Below are 15,034 nucleotides of genomic sequence, written 5' to 3' on the forward strand. Positions count from 1 at the left end.
CCTGGTAGCTCAGCTGGAAAAGAATCTGCCTGCAATGCAGAAGACCCTGGTTTGATTCCTGGGTTGGGAAGATCCCCTGGAGAAGGGGTAGGCTACCCACTTCAGTATTCTTGGGCTTCCCTGGTGGCTCAGACGGTAAAGAATCTGCCTGCAGTGAGGGAGACCTAGATTCGATCCCTGGGTTGGGAAGATTCCCTGGAGAAGGGAACAGCTACCTACTCCAGTATTCTAGCCTAGAGAATTCCAAATTCCACAGACTGTACAGTTAAGGGGGTCACAAAGAGTCGGATATGACTGAGTGATTCTTTTACTTTCACTTTTTATTCTTTAAGGCCATTAAGATTTTGAAGTTTGTTACTACAGCATTGACTAGCCAACTGACCTGTGGGCTCCTCAGGTGGTACTAGTGGTAAAGATCCTGCATGTCAATGTAGAAGGACGTAAGAGACTCGGGTCTGATCCCTGGGTCAGGAAGGTCTCCTAGAGGAGGACATGGCAACCCATTCCAGTATTCTTGCCTGGAGATTCCCATGGCTAGAGGAGCCTGGCAAACTACAATCCATAGGGTCACAAGGTGTCAGAAGTGACTCTTCCAACTGAAGTGACTGAAGTGACTTAGCATGCATGCAAACACTGTAACCAATGCATTTGAGATATTAAGTGTATTTTTCTTAAATGTAGGTAGATATAGATACTTGGATATAGAAACTTAGATACAGATAGAAAACAGTAAATTTTAGCATTTAAGGTATCTATGAACCTTAAAGTATAGAATGAGTCCTTTGATATATATTAAGAGTAAAAAAGAAGACAGAGTATATACCGTGTCACATTTTGTGTAGGAAAGAAGGGGAAATGAAGATGTACATATGTATTTGCTTATTTTTGCCCCCGCCCAAAAGTATAGGAAAAGAGAAACCAGAAATGGATAAAAATGATTACCTATAAGGGGTAGTTTGGAACAGAGTGGAGATAATGTTCATGGGAGTGAGACTTCTCTGACTAAATGTGTTTATACAGTGTTGATTTTTGAACCATAAAGTTTATATATTCAGAAATAAGAGTAAATCATGAAAATGCCCTAAAGTTGGACCTTAGAAGAAACACATGGTCCAACTCTATATAAAATTGGTCATTCAACCAGCAATGAAAAAGAAGCTTATTTGGGATAAACTAAACACCCATATTCTGACTGCACATACATTTTATTGGGAACCAGGAATTTCCAGTATAAGAGGGGAAAAATAAAGGAGAATTTAAGAAAAACACTGTTAAATATTAAATACCAATAACAATATGAACTCATATAATTCATATTCTACCTCCTTGCTCTCCATACATATACATATGAAATAGCTGTGTTCCTGAAAGATCCTAAAAATTATATTCTAGTGCCAGTGAGCCTAGCTAGTCCCCTTATTTTGCATTTCCTAATAAAATAACTGCCACAGGCAAGGATAATCAAATGGTACTACAATCACTACAGGAAAGGTAGTTGGGCAATAGGTTATTCACACAGGGGCGGAGTACCACTCCACAGATCATTACTAATTTCAAAGGGAAAGTTGTTCCTGTGATACCCAGTGCAGTGTATGCCCACCCCCACATATGCATTTGGCCTTGCCTGTCCCTGGGGACCCACTTGCCCAGATTGCTGGGTACAGTGGCCCAGTGACAGTTGTAAAGCTCCAGCCTCCACCTTGTCACCTCACCTCCTACAACAGATGTCCCTGCTTTGACATGACTGTCATTACACCTACCAGAGTCAAAGCTGCAGCAGCTCCCATGCCTGGGTCCAAAGCAGTGGGACCCATGGAGGCCCTGGTTTTTCCAGTAGCTGCCCAGAGGCACCTGGTAACACAGTCCAGAAGTACAGATGCATCAACACCCCATAGGAGTGTTGATTCCCCAGAGGAGTCTTCCAGGATGTGAAGGTGTCACGCAGCAACTCCAAAGATGTCCCACATGACAAAGTGACAAGCAGGCCACTTGTGAAGTCATTGCCAGCTCAGCAATAAATCACTTTTTATTTGTTTCTCTCCTTTTCTGCCTCAATTCTTCCCTCCCTGCTTTTTTTTGCTTCCATGAGATTGTACTCATCATAAAACATGTATGTTTATGTATGCATGTAGCATGTAACTTTGCATGTATCTAGCATGTAAACTTAGCCTCAGTCTTTGTTCCCAGGCAGGTGCTTCTCCATGGAGGTATGGCAGCCACCATCTCCACCCAGTCACCATTAGCATCACCAGTAGTGGAAAAACCTAACATATCAACCTCTTCATAAGATGAATGAAGATGAACATTTATGAGGTGGAACTCTTCAGAATGCTTTGAAGCATTCTTGCAAACAATGTTTAACCCAAAACTAATCAAGCTTCCAGACCTAATTTCCATTTTAAGGGCAACATAGGCTTCCCTGGTGGCTCAGATGGTATAAAGAGTCTGCCCGCAATGTGGGAGACCTGGGTTTGATTCCTGGGTTGGGACGATCCCCTGGAGAAGGAGAAGGCAACCCACTCCAGTACTCTTGCCTGGAAAATCCCATGGACAGAGGACCCTGGTAGGCTACAGTCTATGGGGTCACAAAGAGTCGGACACAACTGAGCAACTTCACTTTCTTTTCTAGGCTTAAAAGTAAAAGTTAAAGAACACCATCAGGAAGAAAGCAGACAAATTAAGAATGTACAACTCTATAAATCCCCTGGCCTGAACTCTTCAAAAGTTGATGTTGTAAGTCAAAACCAAACAGAAGTTAAGATGGGAGAGATTTTCCAGGTTAATCTACAGAAAGACTAAACAAACCTTGATTAGATTGTGGGGGAAACTGCATAGAAATCTTCAGGGGACAATTTAAAAAAATGTGGATATTTGTTGTGATTGTAGAACGATTGGATATTTGTTGTGATTGTAAAACGATTATTACTTTTCTTAGGTGTGATAGTGGCATTGTGTTTATATAGGTGATTGTCTTTATTCTTAAGAGATTCATGCTGAAATACTTAAGGATCATGTCATATTGACAACTTAGTTTCAAAATTTATGTATGTCAGTGTATGTGTGGTGGGGGCAGGGAAGAGAGAGAGCAAATGTAAAATATTAACCATTCTGTTTAGAGGGAAGGCCTTCATGGTTCTTTCAACGTAGTGTTTTAAATTTTTCACAATAAAACTTAAAGTGTTTTTAAATTGTCAGAAAAAAATCTAGGTAAAATTTAGGATACATTCATACTTGAAGAAATGTTTTAAACTGTTTTTTTATTTTCCTCAATTGGTCTCCAAAAGGCAGTCAATACTTTATCAGGGGTTAATTCACTTACCTCAAAATGTATGTGAAAGTAGTTCAGTCATGTCCAACTCTTTGCGACCCCCTGAACGATACAGTCTATGGAATTCTCCAGGCCAGAATATTGGAGTGGGTAGCCTTTCCCTTCTCCAGGGGATCTTCCTAACCCAGGGTTCAAACCCAGGTCTCCACATTGCAGGTGGAGCCACAGTGGGAAGCTGAACCACAAGGGAAGCCCAAGAATACTGGAGTGGGTAGCCTATCCCTTCTTCAGCGGATCTTCCCAACCCAGGAATCGAACCGGGGTCTCCTGCATTTAAGGCTGATTCTTTACCAATTGAGCTATCAGGGAAGCCCTTCAAAATGTATGGTCACTCCCAAATTGCTATGGTTTCAAAAGTTATTTACCTCTTGCAGGTCTCTATCAGTTTCCCAAGTAGAAAAAATTTGATACCATTGCTGTACACCTAAATTCTTGTTGACAAAATAACCAGCAAGTAGCACAGAGAGTCGCTTCCTTTGAAAATCTTTTTGGTGTGCAGACTGTGAGTATTCAGGTACTGAGGCACCATGGAGAAAATGTTTTTTTAGAAGTAAATTTTGACTAATCTGGTCAAGGCATTAGTTATCTTTCCCATGCATTGCAAATCTTGTATAGGATTCAGATAGGAATGGCTTCATTCTCTACAGCTGTATTGACAACAGCCAACTTTTTAATATGGTAATATACAGTAATTTCAGGCTTCTATTATTAAAACTACTTCTTGACTCATGGTGAAAACTTTCCAAGCTTTTTGTTGTTGTTGTAATGTAACTATTTTAATTGGTTTTCAGATAGTTTTCTATTTTATCATTCCTCTAACCCACAGCTTGCACTTTATTCCCAAGATGCCTCCATTCCAAACACAGTTGCTTCTCCCATACCCCCTTCTCCTGTCATCAAGGTGACTGGCTCCAGGTCAGCTGATCTTCAGTGCTTCCACACAAGACAGTCCTAGGAAGCCATGCACCCTTACATTATATTCATGCTAACTGAACTGGCTCGACAATGCTCTGGACTCATAAAGGAGTCCCCTACAGGTTGGGTTATCTCTGCTCCATCCAGGGAGGGGCCCTGCTTATACCCACACAATGCTTGTAGTATACTAATATGCATTTTCCCCTACTGAACAGCAGAACCCCTCAGTTAAGGCTGAGTCCATAGCCACTGCATTAGGTTTCTGCTGCATTAATGCTGCATAGCAAGTGACCAGAAATCTCCAAAAAAAAGCCATTTATCTTCCTTTCAGGTGAGCAAAGGCAGCTCTGCTTCAGGCTGTGCGCTGGGTCAGGGCTGCTCCACTCGTCTCCTGTTCTCTGGACTAGTGGCTCCTTGGGCAGGCTCTTCTCCATGTAGGGTGGCAGCTGCGTTGGCAGGGTGAGCAGAAACACATGGCCTTGGCTTGGAGCTAACATACTGTCGCTTCTGCCACATATGCCCCTGGTTGAAGTGCAAAATCAATGGGATAGGGAAGTACTCTCCATCCTGGTGAACCTTGCCAAGGGCAGGGAGAAGAGGAAGAGCTGCAGGCAGATAATTCAATTGACCTCAGTCGTCTCTGCAGCTTGGTGCATCCTTGCAACTAAGTTATGGCCAATGGGATGTGAGGGGGAGCAATGTGTACAAGCTTCAGGCCTTGACCTTGTAAGGATTAGGCATGCCCTGTCTTCCCTTTGCCCATCACCTGGAGGGCATGGTGGGATTGCAGCAGTCACCAAGCCCAGAGGCAGATGGCACAGCTGTCCTTCCAGTCCTACCTCTGGACTGTTACACATACGTCATTTACACTGCTGGATTTTTGCCTATCTGTTAGGCATCTTAGAACCATAGTTGGTACACTATCTGTTCATTCAACAAGTATCTACTGAGTGTCTTCTCTGTGCCAAGCATTGTGCTAAGGCTTGGAGGAAGTAACAATGAGCAAAAATAAGAAAGAGACTAATGTATGTTGCCTTCCTCAGAGTAATCCCTGAAGATGGCAGGAAAGCAGTTCAGAGCAGCATACAGCAGTAAATCAGCTTCCTTTACTGTCTTCTCTGGTTCTTTTTGGTTGCAATCTACTACCATTCATTTCTGAGAACACTGTTTTCTTCCCTCCATTTTATAATTCTCTCTCCTCCTCATATTAGTTGGGCTTCTCCAGAGAGACAGAATAAAGAAGATGTGTCTGTCTGTCTGTCTACCTATCTTCTTAGAGAGAGAGAAGAAGAAGAAAAGGAGGAGAAAGGAGAACAGTAAGGGGAAGAAGAAGGAGGAGGAGGGGGCAGTGGGAAGAGGAAGAAGAGGAGGGAAGAGGAGAAAAGGAAAGGGAGAGAGAGATTGATTTTTCAGGAATTGGCTCATGCAGTTTTGGAGGTTGGCCAGTCCAAAAATCTGCAGGGTGGGCCAGCAGGCTGGAGAGCTGCAGAGAAAAGTTACAGTTCAAGTCCAAAGGCTCATAACTGGCACAATTCCTTCTAGCTCAGAGGAGGTCAGTCTTTCTGTTCTCTGTAGGCCTTCAACTGATTGGACAAGACCACCCATATTATGGAGGGCAATGTGCTTTAGTCAAAGTCAATCCATTTAAATGTAAACCTCATCCAAAAAGACTAACTGAAATATCCAAAATAATGTTTAACCAAATATCTGGGAACCATGGCTCAACCAAGCTGACACATGAAATTAAACACATCTTCCAAGGCCAGTTTTTAACACTTTATACTCTTGTCTAAAGTGGGAGGCAGAGTGACATTAGAGGAAAAATAGTCAAGTTCAGTTCCCTCCAGTTCAGTTGTTCAGTTGTGTCCAACTCTTTGGGACCCCATGGACTGCAGCACACCAGGCTTCCCTGTCCACCCTCAGCTCCTGCAGCTTGCTCAGACTCATGTCCATCGAGTTGGTGATGCCATCTCCTCCTGCCTTCAGTCTTTCCCAGCACCAGGGTCTTTTCTAATGAGTCAGATCTTCGTATCAGGTGGCCAAAGAATTGGAGCTTCAGCTTCAGCATCAGTCCTTCTAATGAATATTCAGGACTTATTTCCCTTAAAGCTGGGTTCAAATCCCACCTGAAATCCCATCTGAACTCAAGTTTTCTAATTTGTAAAATGGGAGTAAGAATGGTTATCTTGAGTGATTCTGTAAAAATTAAGAGACCATGTATTGAGACACCTAGACTTATGCCTGACAAATGGTGGCAATTACTCAGTTTTCAACTTGAAAAAAAGGTCCACTGAACACTACATATCAGTATTTTTACTGATGCTTTTTTATTTTCTTGGCCATGCCATGTAGCATGTGGGATCTTAGTTCCTCAACCAGGGTTCAAACCCCCGCCCCCTGCATTGAGATTGTGGAGTACCAACCACTGAACTGTGGAGAAGGAAATGGCAGCCCACTCCAGTATTCTTGCCTGGAGAATCCCATGGACAAAGGAGCCTGGAGGGTTCCAGTCCATGGGGTCTCGAAGAGTCGGACACGACTGAGCAATTAACACACACACACAACCACTGAGCTGCCAGGGAAGTCCCTTACTGATGCTTTTTATGCAGGTGACTCTCCACCCTTTTGATTATCCTTCAACAAGAAGAAAATGTCCTACTACAGTGTATAGTTCTCATGTGGCTTCACCATTTCCTGGCGCTTGAGTTGCCAGCAGTCAGCTGTGTCTTGGATGCTTTGCCTTCCTACTTTTCCATGAGCCATCAGTGATAACCCATGGAATGGCACATGTTTGAACAACTTACTTAGGCACTCCAGAGAAAAACCAAGGAGAAAGAGAAGTGAGAAAGAGTAATAAGAATAAAGAAAAGGTGAAAGCTAGCAGGAAATGATGGGAGGAGGAAAAGAAACAGAAATCATATTTTCTACTAATTTGCTTTATGTTCTTGTGTCAGTTCAGAAATTTGCATCTGACTGGACAAACCAGCTTTCCTGAATACTCTCAGCCAGCCAGGCTATAGATTCCTCCATTGGGATGGAGCTGGGAAAGCTTTAAAAGCAGGCAAAAACCATATGGGGACAAGTGTCATAAGCAAAATGGTCTTCCATAAGTGTGTGCTGTCGACGGCTTAAAGTAGGTAATGCAGAGGTTATCAAACGGTGCTCCTTTAAGACTTGGTTTTCTAGTTAGGCAGCTGTCTAAGTCACTGTACAAAAAGATCCCAGATGCATTGGCTTTAACAAAATAGGCCTCTATTTCTCTTTTAGATAACAGCACAGAGGTGGGCAGGTGGATGGTACAGAGCAATAGTTGAACTGCTTCACAGGTCATTGGGTGCCAAGGCTGGAAGGTGGCATTGTCATCATCAAAACAAGATATCCACTCATGAATCCAAGATGTCACTTCAGTGCCACTCCAGTTGTCCCCTTTCCAAGCCAGGTGGGAGGGGCAGAAGAAGCAGAGGACCAAGAACTGTTTTGTTTTGTTTTTTAAGGACATCACCTGAAAGTTTCTACTTTACTTCTGCTCACATTCCTTTGTCCAGAGGCTTGAAGGGAAGCTGGGCACATGCCCTGCCAAAACCTGTTGGGAGGGGTCTGATTACTAAATGGAAGAAGGCAAGACTGGATCCTCTGAAAAGCTTGTAGTCTCTGCCCTAGCTAGTTCTTTGGAGGTGATTCAAATCCCTCATGACAGTCTCATCCAGCGGGCAACACCCCAATTTTCCATTCTCTACCTGAGAAGCTCCACTTTCCACCTTATTTGAGGTTTCCATCTAGATTTCTGAGAAATAAGTTTTTCTGCTTAAACAGAGAAGCCCAAATCAGTGAGGTGACTCAGTCAAAAGCACTTGTTACACCTTGGAGTCATACCTGAACCCCTAGCCGTGGCCATTCTGGTACAAGGGGAGCCTGAGGTGAGGGGCGGTGGTACTGTCCAGAGCCAGGCCTCCTCACATAAGCAGCTCATCTGCCTTCCCACCCTCCTCTCACCAAGTCCCTCTTCCACACTCATACCTAATAGTTCTCAATCTCAGGAGAAAGTAAGAATCCCAAGGTTGAAAAATTCCATTTTGCTTTGAGTACAGTTACTGGATTTCCTCATGAAATGTCTTCACAACGGTTGTGCTACCTCTTCACTCTCCTCCAGTAAACATCACCAAAGTCTCCTTTCACCCAGAGTTCTTAAAGATACTAGGTGAGGTGGGAAGGGAGTGGGAGCTAGTTATCCCGATATTTGGCCTCCTTGTCTGGCATGAAGATGGTATTTGTCAGGTCTACCTGACAAAACATGGCTGTCCCCACCCCAGGTCCGGACTTTCCTCAAGTCAAGTTCTGATCAGTGGTATATATCTTGAGCCAGGTGTGCCTGTCACATCATGCTTCTTCAAGAAGCTCCTGTTGACTGGAACGCAGATCAGATGGCTGGATCTAGGGAAGCCTCCTTGGCCCATGGGAAGGAAGCAGCACAAGCGAAGGCTGAGTAACAAGATAATGGGAGCCTGAGTCCCTGGTGATTGCAGAGCCACCGTAGCAGCCTTGGGCTACTGTTTCCGACTTTCATCTTGTCTAAGCTACCCTCATTGAGGGTCTCACATAAAGCATCAATCATCATCCTAATTGGTGGTGATGTGGGAGTGGGTGGAATACTACTTTCCAGCTGTCAAAGATAAAGCTAGACACTAATTAAAACTACTGCTTTAATTAGAACAGATTTTATTCGATAACTGTTGCAATACGGAAGAGGGTCCAGTGTGAACTGAACTCTAATTCAATTTGTATAACCTGAGCCTTTTAAAGGGAGAATGAGGGAGTAGGTAGGAGTAAATGAGGAGTGGGAGCAGAGTCAGGGAAATAGAAATAAAAAAATGTGATTGAGCCATTGGGATTTGCTCACTGACATTTATAGAAGCAAGGCTCCTACCCTCCTACAGAGACTGGGAGACAGGGATCCTATCTTCAAATGTTGGCTGGAACAAACAGAACATTCCTTTGAGTTTTCCCAGGCAGGAACTTCAGTGGGCTGGAGTAGTCATCCTAGGGGACATGGCCTTCAGCTGTTAAAAACTATGCTAGTGTTTGTTTACATCTCTAAATGCAGGACATGGGTGGAGTTGTTTTTTTGCCAAGAGCTCTCGGCAGTGCTCACAGTCCACCCCACTGCAGTATCTGGGATCTTTGTGAGGCAGCCCAGGATAGCTTGGCCCTTAGGACCACAAGAGAACGAATCAGATCCAGGACTTTCTGGCTAGCAGCTCTGCACACACAGGGCCTCGCCTCTGCAGGAGACAGGGTGGCTATGGTGAAAAAATCATTGCAAAATAAGCCAGAAGAGGAGCCACAGCTGTCATCCAACTTTTTGGTTTCTTTCATGTTTTTATAAGTTACAATAGGCCTTTAGTCAAAATCTGAGTTCCCCTGCTTCCTAGAGTCATACAGCAGGGAGCAGGGTGGTCCAGGTCACACTTCTGGCAACTCCAGAGCAGTGGCAAGGATTGGGGTCTGAGCTAGGACCTTGGAGACACCCTCCACACACCCATCCTCCATGCCTCACCTTGCTCCCTAACAACTCCTCTCCCTACCCCACCTCTAGCTCCTAACTCCCACCTTGCACCCCATCCCCAGAGCATTCTCCTCTGTTTTACACAAGTCCTTGACCCCAGTTATCATGTGTGTGCCTTCCAAATTCAGTCTTTTGCCAGCTGTTTGTCTGTCTCCCTGTAAATGTCTTCCTGCTCCTTTGCTTGGCTAATGCCTGCTCAACCTCAGGCCTCAGCCCTCAGCTGTCAGCTTGAACACTGCCTCTTCATTTTATCTTTCTTTGAACTTCCAAACCAGGTCAGTCTCCACTCCCTTCTACCTCCAGATTTCTGGGAAGGAAGTAAAAGGAGGCAGACAAAAAGAGAAGTAGCTTCAGGGTAAAAAAGTGAAGGTGAAAGTGTTAGTCACTCATTCGTGTCCAACTCTTTGGGACCCCACAGACAGACTGTAGCCCCCCAAGCGCCTCTGTCCATGGAATTTTCCAGGCAGGAATACTGGAGTGCATAGCTACTCCCTTCTCCAGGGGATCTTCTTGACCCAGGGATTGAACCTGGGTCTCCTGCATTGCAGATTCTTTACCATCTGAGCCACCAGGGAAGCCTCAGGGTACAACAGAGTAAAGGAAAGCTGACTCAACACTAGGGTAAAAGCCAGCATGTTTAAAAGGGGAAGCTAAGGAGCCAGTGGCAAGAGCACTTGAGAAGGTGAGGAGGGCAGCAGAGCTGAAGAAGGGGATCTGGCTCAGAAAAGGCAACAAGAAAGGAAGGGAAGTATGCTCAAAGAGACAACAGCAACAACAGAAAGCAGGCATCACAGGTCTTAGTAGTGTACCTCCTCTGTAACTGTTATACATTTAGAGGACAGAGGTAAAAAATTGTGGTTGGCTATTTCAGATGACCCCAGTCTTCTTAGGGAAATAGGAAGTTAGGTCTTATGAAAAATGGGCATTGGGAATAAAATCAAGATATATTCTCATTTGTTAGGGCAGTATTAGTTAGGACTAAGAACTGTAACAGGTAGACTCAAAATGCAATGGCTCTACAGCATAGTCTCTAGGCCATAGAAATTTATTTCTTGCACCCACCCTTAGCAGTTCAGGATGGGTGTTTGGATCAGAGGGCAGTTCCCTTCCTTGGTGATCATTTAGGCACACAGGCTCTGCCATTCTCTAAGGTCTAGAGAAAATGGGAGGAACATGCAGAGCATGCAAAGGAGGTTCTCACAGATCTGGCATGGAAGGAACACACACATTTCTGCTCACATCCCTTTGGAGGGACATTGATCATGTGCTGTCAACCAACTGTAAAAAGGACTAGAAGATGTTATTCTAGCTGTGTGCTCACAGGAGAGAACAGAGTTTGGTAGACAGCTAGTGGTTTTCACCATTGCGGTTGGCAGAAAAATGGACCCCAAAGATGTCCACATCCTAACCTTTAGAACCTGTGAATATGTTACCTCATGTGGTAAAAGGGATTTTGAAGATATTTAGGATCTTGAAATGAGGTAGTTATTCTGCATCATTCCCCTGGGGCATTATACATGAAAGGGAGGCAGGAGAGTCAGTCAGTATCAGAGGGATAAAGCATAGAAAGACTAGCATAGCCACTGTTGACTTTGAAGATGGAAGGGAACCATGAACGAAGAAATTTGGGCACCCTGTAGAAGCTAGAAAAAAAAAAGAATGGGTTCTTCTCTAAAGCCTCCAGAAAAAATGCAACTCCTGCTGACACCTTGATTTTAGCCCAGTGAGATTCATTTCAGATTCTTGATCTCCAGAACTCTAAGATAATATGTTTATATTGTTTTAAACCACCAAATTATGGTGATTTCTGCAGCAAACAGAAACTAATACAAACCACATGTGGTAATTCCTTTTTTAAAAAATTACTTATTAGTGGTATGAAGCATTATGTTAAAATTTAAGAAGACAAGACTATGTGTTGACTTTCCACTTTTTGCAGAAGCCTATTGATTGTCTTATGAACTCTCAGGGATTAGTCAGGGCTGGAGGACATTAACATGCAGAGGTTCCAGAACAGCAGTTCTCAAAATGGGATCCCCAGACCAACATAATCTGCCTAAGAACTTGTAGAAATGGAAATCCTCAGCCATCTCAGCCTTACTAAATCACAGAATCTGGGGTCCAGCAGTCTGTGTTTAACAAGCCCCCTGGGGCCCAGCAGGCTGTGTTCAGTTTGAGACGCTTGCTCAAGTTTGAGAACCACTATTCTAGGACTAAGGGACTATTCTAGATTGAAAGAAACTAGAAAGCAAAAATGAATTAGCAAGGCATGATTATAAGCTGGATCTTTTTGTTCCAAAGGACATTATTGGAACAATTAAAGAAATCTGGATGGAGTCAGAGAATTCGTAGTAATGCATCAGTATTAATTTTCTGATTTTGATGGTTGTGGGGTGGTGATGTAGATGGTCCTTGCTTTTAGGAAATATACACTAAAAATATGCAGATATAATGAGGTGCTTCACTTGTAACTTGTGACTTGTAACTTCACTTCACTAGGAACTCGTAAATTTGTGAATTCTCAATTGATTCAAGGGGGGAAGTTTTAAACTCTACTTTCCATTTTTCTTTGAGGCTATTTCAAGATTTTTAGAAGTTTTTGGGGAAAAAAAACAGCGTGATACCATTTTTCAAATATCAGCTTGGCAAGCGTGAAAAATGTGGCGAAGGTATAGGAAAAGAGTTTCACACACCATTGTTGGAATTATAGTTGTAATATTTGGGGAGGGCAATTTTATAATATCTATCAAAAACTTAAAAGCAAAATTTGTCTCAGAAATTGTGCTGAGGGTAAAGAAATACATTTTACTGCAAATGTATAAGAAATATATTTATACTAGAAAGACTGGAAACAACTGAAGTGTTTATCATTCAGTTCAGTTCAGTCGCTCAGTCACGTCCGACTCTTTGCGACCCCATGAATCACAGCATGCCAGGCCTCCCTGTCCATCACCAACTCCCGGAGTTTACTCAAACTCATGTCCATCGAGTTGATGATGTTTATCATTAGGTGACTGGTTAAATAAATTATAGTATAACATATGCTATGAGTCACCTGACTTTAGACCACAACTTCTGTAGGTCTTGAACCAACTTCCCTTTTGCAGTGTAACAGTCAGGTTCCAATCAGGAACATATAATCCACTCTAGGTATTTGGATGGAGGGAATCTAATGCAAGGGACTGGTGACATACTCAGGGATCAGCATCAGAGAAAACTGGTACAGAGGCTGCTTTTAAAATAACAATGCTCAAGGACATAAAAGACGAATTTAAGAATTTGGCATGTTATAAAAAAGGAGGCAGATGGAAATTCTATAACTGAAAAATAGAATATACACATAAAAGCAGATTACACAGTGAATTGGAAGGTAAGTTATATCCAGAATGAAGCCAGGTACGAAGTAAGGGAACAAAGGGATGGGAACAAGAGATTAAGAGACATAAGTGATACAATGAGAAGGTCTAACATACCTTTAGTTGGAGTCCCAGAAGGAAATTACAAAGAGAATGGTATAGAACTAATATTCAAGCACACAATGGCTGAAAATTTACCAAAACTAAAGGAAGATACATATCTACCAATTTAACAGCCCAAAGAATCCCAGGGGGATTACTTACTAAAGAAAAAAAAGTCCATATCTATACATATCATAGTAAAACTGGGATAAACCAAAGACAGAGAAAAAAAATCTTAAGCCATTAACAAAAGAATATATTAAACGGACAGATGAACAGTTGACTACTCACCAGCTGACTTCTCAACCAAGTCAGAAACTGGTGGCTTGGTGCCTCCAGGGTGACAAGAGAATATCATGCTCAACCTAGAATTCGATTTCTAGAAAAAAATGTTTCTTAAAAATTAAGGTGGAAACTGAAAATATCACATCATAAATCAGCTATATATACATATTTATTGCTCAGTCATGTCTTACTCCTTGTGACCCCTTGGACTGTAGTCTGCCAGGCTCCCCTGTCCATGGAATTCTCCAGGCAAGAATACTAGGTGTGGGTTGCCATTCTCTTCTTCAGGAGATCTTCCCAACCCAAGGATCAAACCTGGGTCTCCCCTATTTCAGGCACATTTTTTTTACTGTCTGAGCCACTAGGGAAGCCCAATACTCCGATACAAAATATAAAGTTTAAGGGAAAGGAAGAATGAAGGTATAATAACAGGACAGAATGTTTTAAATGATGTTTTTCAAACACAAAGAAAATGATCTCACAAGGAAAGTGAGGGAGGGAGAGAAGAACGAAGAACAATATGAAAGTAAAATAGTAAATATGTGGATAAATGTAAATAAACATTTGATGTAGAAATAATAATGTATTTTTATGACATATCTATATACATTTACATGTACATAATTAATATTCACAAAATAATAGCATATAAGGCAGGAGATAAATAGTTAAAGTATTTAAGATCCTTTCATTATCTAGGATGAAGATAAAACTAGGTTTTCATAAGTCAAGAATGGATCATTTATTTCCTTGCCCATTAAAAGAAAAGCACAAACTTCCAAATCAAAAGAGGGAAATAGAATAATTCTAATCTAATCTGAAAGAAAGTAAGAAAAGAGATAACAGAATTTAAATCATCTGGGATAAATAATAAGCAGTGTGGGGCTTCCCTGGTGGCTCAGTAGTAAAGAATCCACCTGCCAAACAGGAGACGGGTACGATCCCTGATTCAGAAAAATCCCACATGCCACGGCACAACTAAGTCCATGTGCCACAACTATTGAACCTGCGCTCCAGAGTCCAGGAGTTGCAACTACTGAAGCCCCCACACTCTAGAGCCCATGCACCGCAACACAAAAAGTCACTATAAGCAGAAGCTGGTGCATTGCAATGAAGAGTAGCCCCTGTCACCGCAACTAGAGAAAAGCCCACACAGCAACAAAGACTCAACACAGCCAAAAATAAAATAAATAAAACTATTTAAAAGATAATAAGCAGTGAATAAAACTGAAACCCAAACATATCGGAAGTTATATATTAAAGACCTAATACCTATGATAAAAAAAAGTTATCAAACTGATTTAAAACAACAACTACATGCTACTTCCAAGAAGCACATTTAAAACAAGGATACAGAGGGAATTCCCTGGTGGTCCAGTGAAAGTCCACTGAACTCAGCACTTTCACTGTCACGGCTGGGGGTTCAGTCCCACCCCACAAGTGGACAGAAAGTCTATAAACCACCCCTACCAAACAAAGAAACTG

General features: G+C 42.5%; 1 protein-coding gene across 7 annotated transcripts in view; it reads right to left on the bottom strand.

Annotated features, from left to right (window-relative positions):
- ZFP62 (ZFP62 zinc finger protein) overlaps window positions 1-15,034 on the bottom strand; it is a 52,376-nt gene that overhangs the window by 13,128 nt on the left and 24,214 nt on the right. For 6 of the 7 annotated variants that reach the window (XM_065918340.1, XM_065918339.1, XM_065918345.1 and 3 more), the window contains one exon: window positions 6,037-6,439. The exons of the other annotated variant lie outside the window; for it this stretch is intronic. The gene's annotated coding sequence lies outside the window, so the exon portion shown is untranslated. Of the gene's footprint in view, window positions 1-6,036; window positions 6,440-15,034 lie in introns of those variants that run through there. 7 annotated transcript variants of the gene reach the window in all.

The sequence above is a fragment of the Muntiacus reevesi genome, chromosome 1 (genome assembly GCF_963930625.1).
Source record: "Muntiacus reevesi chromosome 1, mMunRee1.1, whole genome shotgun sequence".
Classification (NCBI taxonomy): Eukaryota; Metazoa; Chordata; class Mammalia; order Artiodactyla; family Cervidae; genus Muntiacus; species Muntiacus reevesi.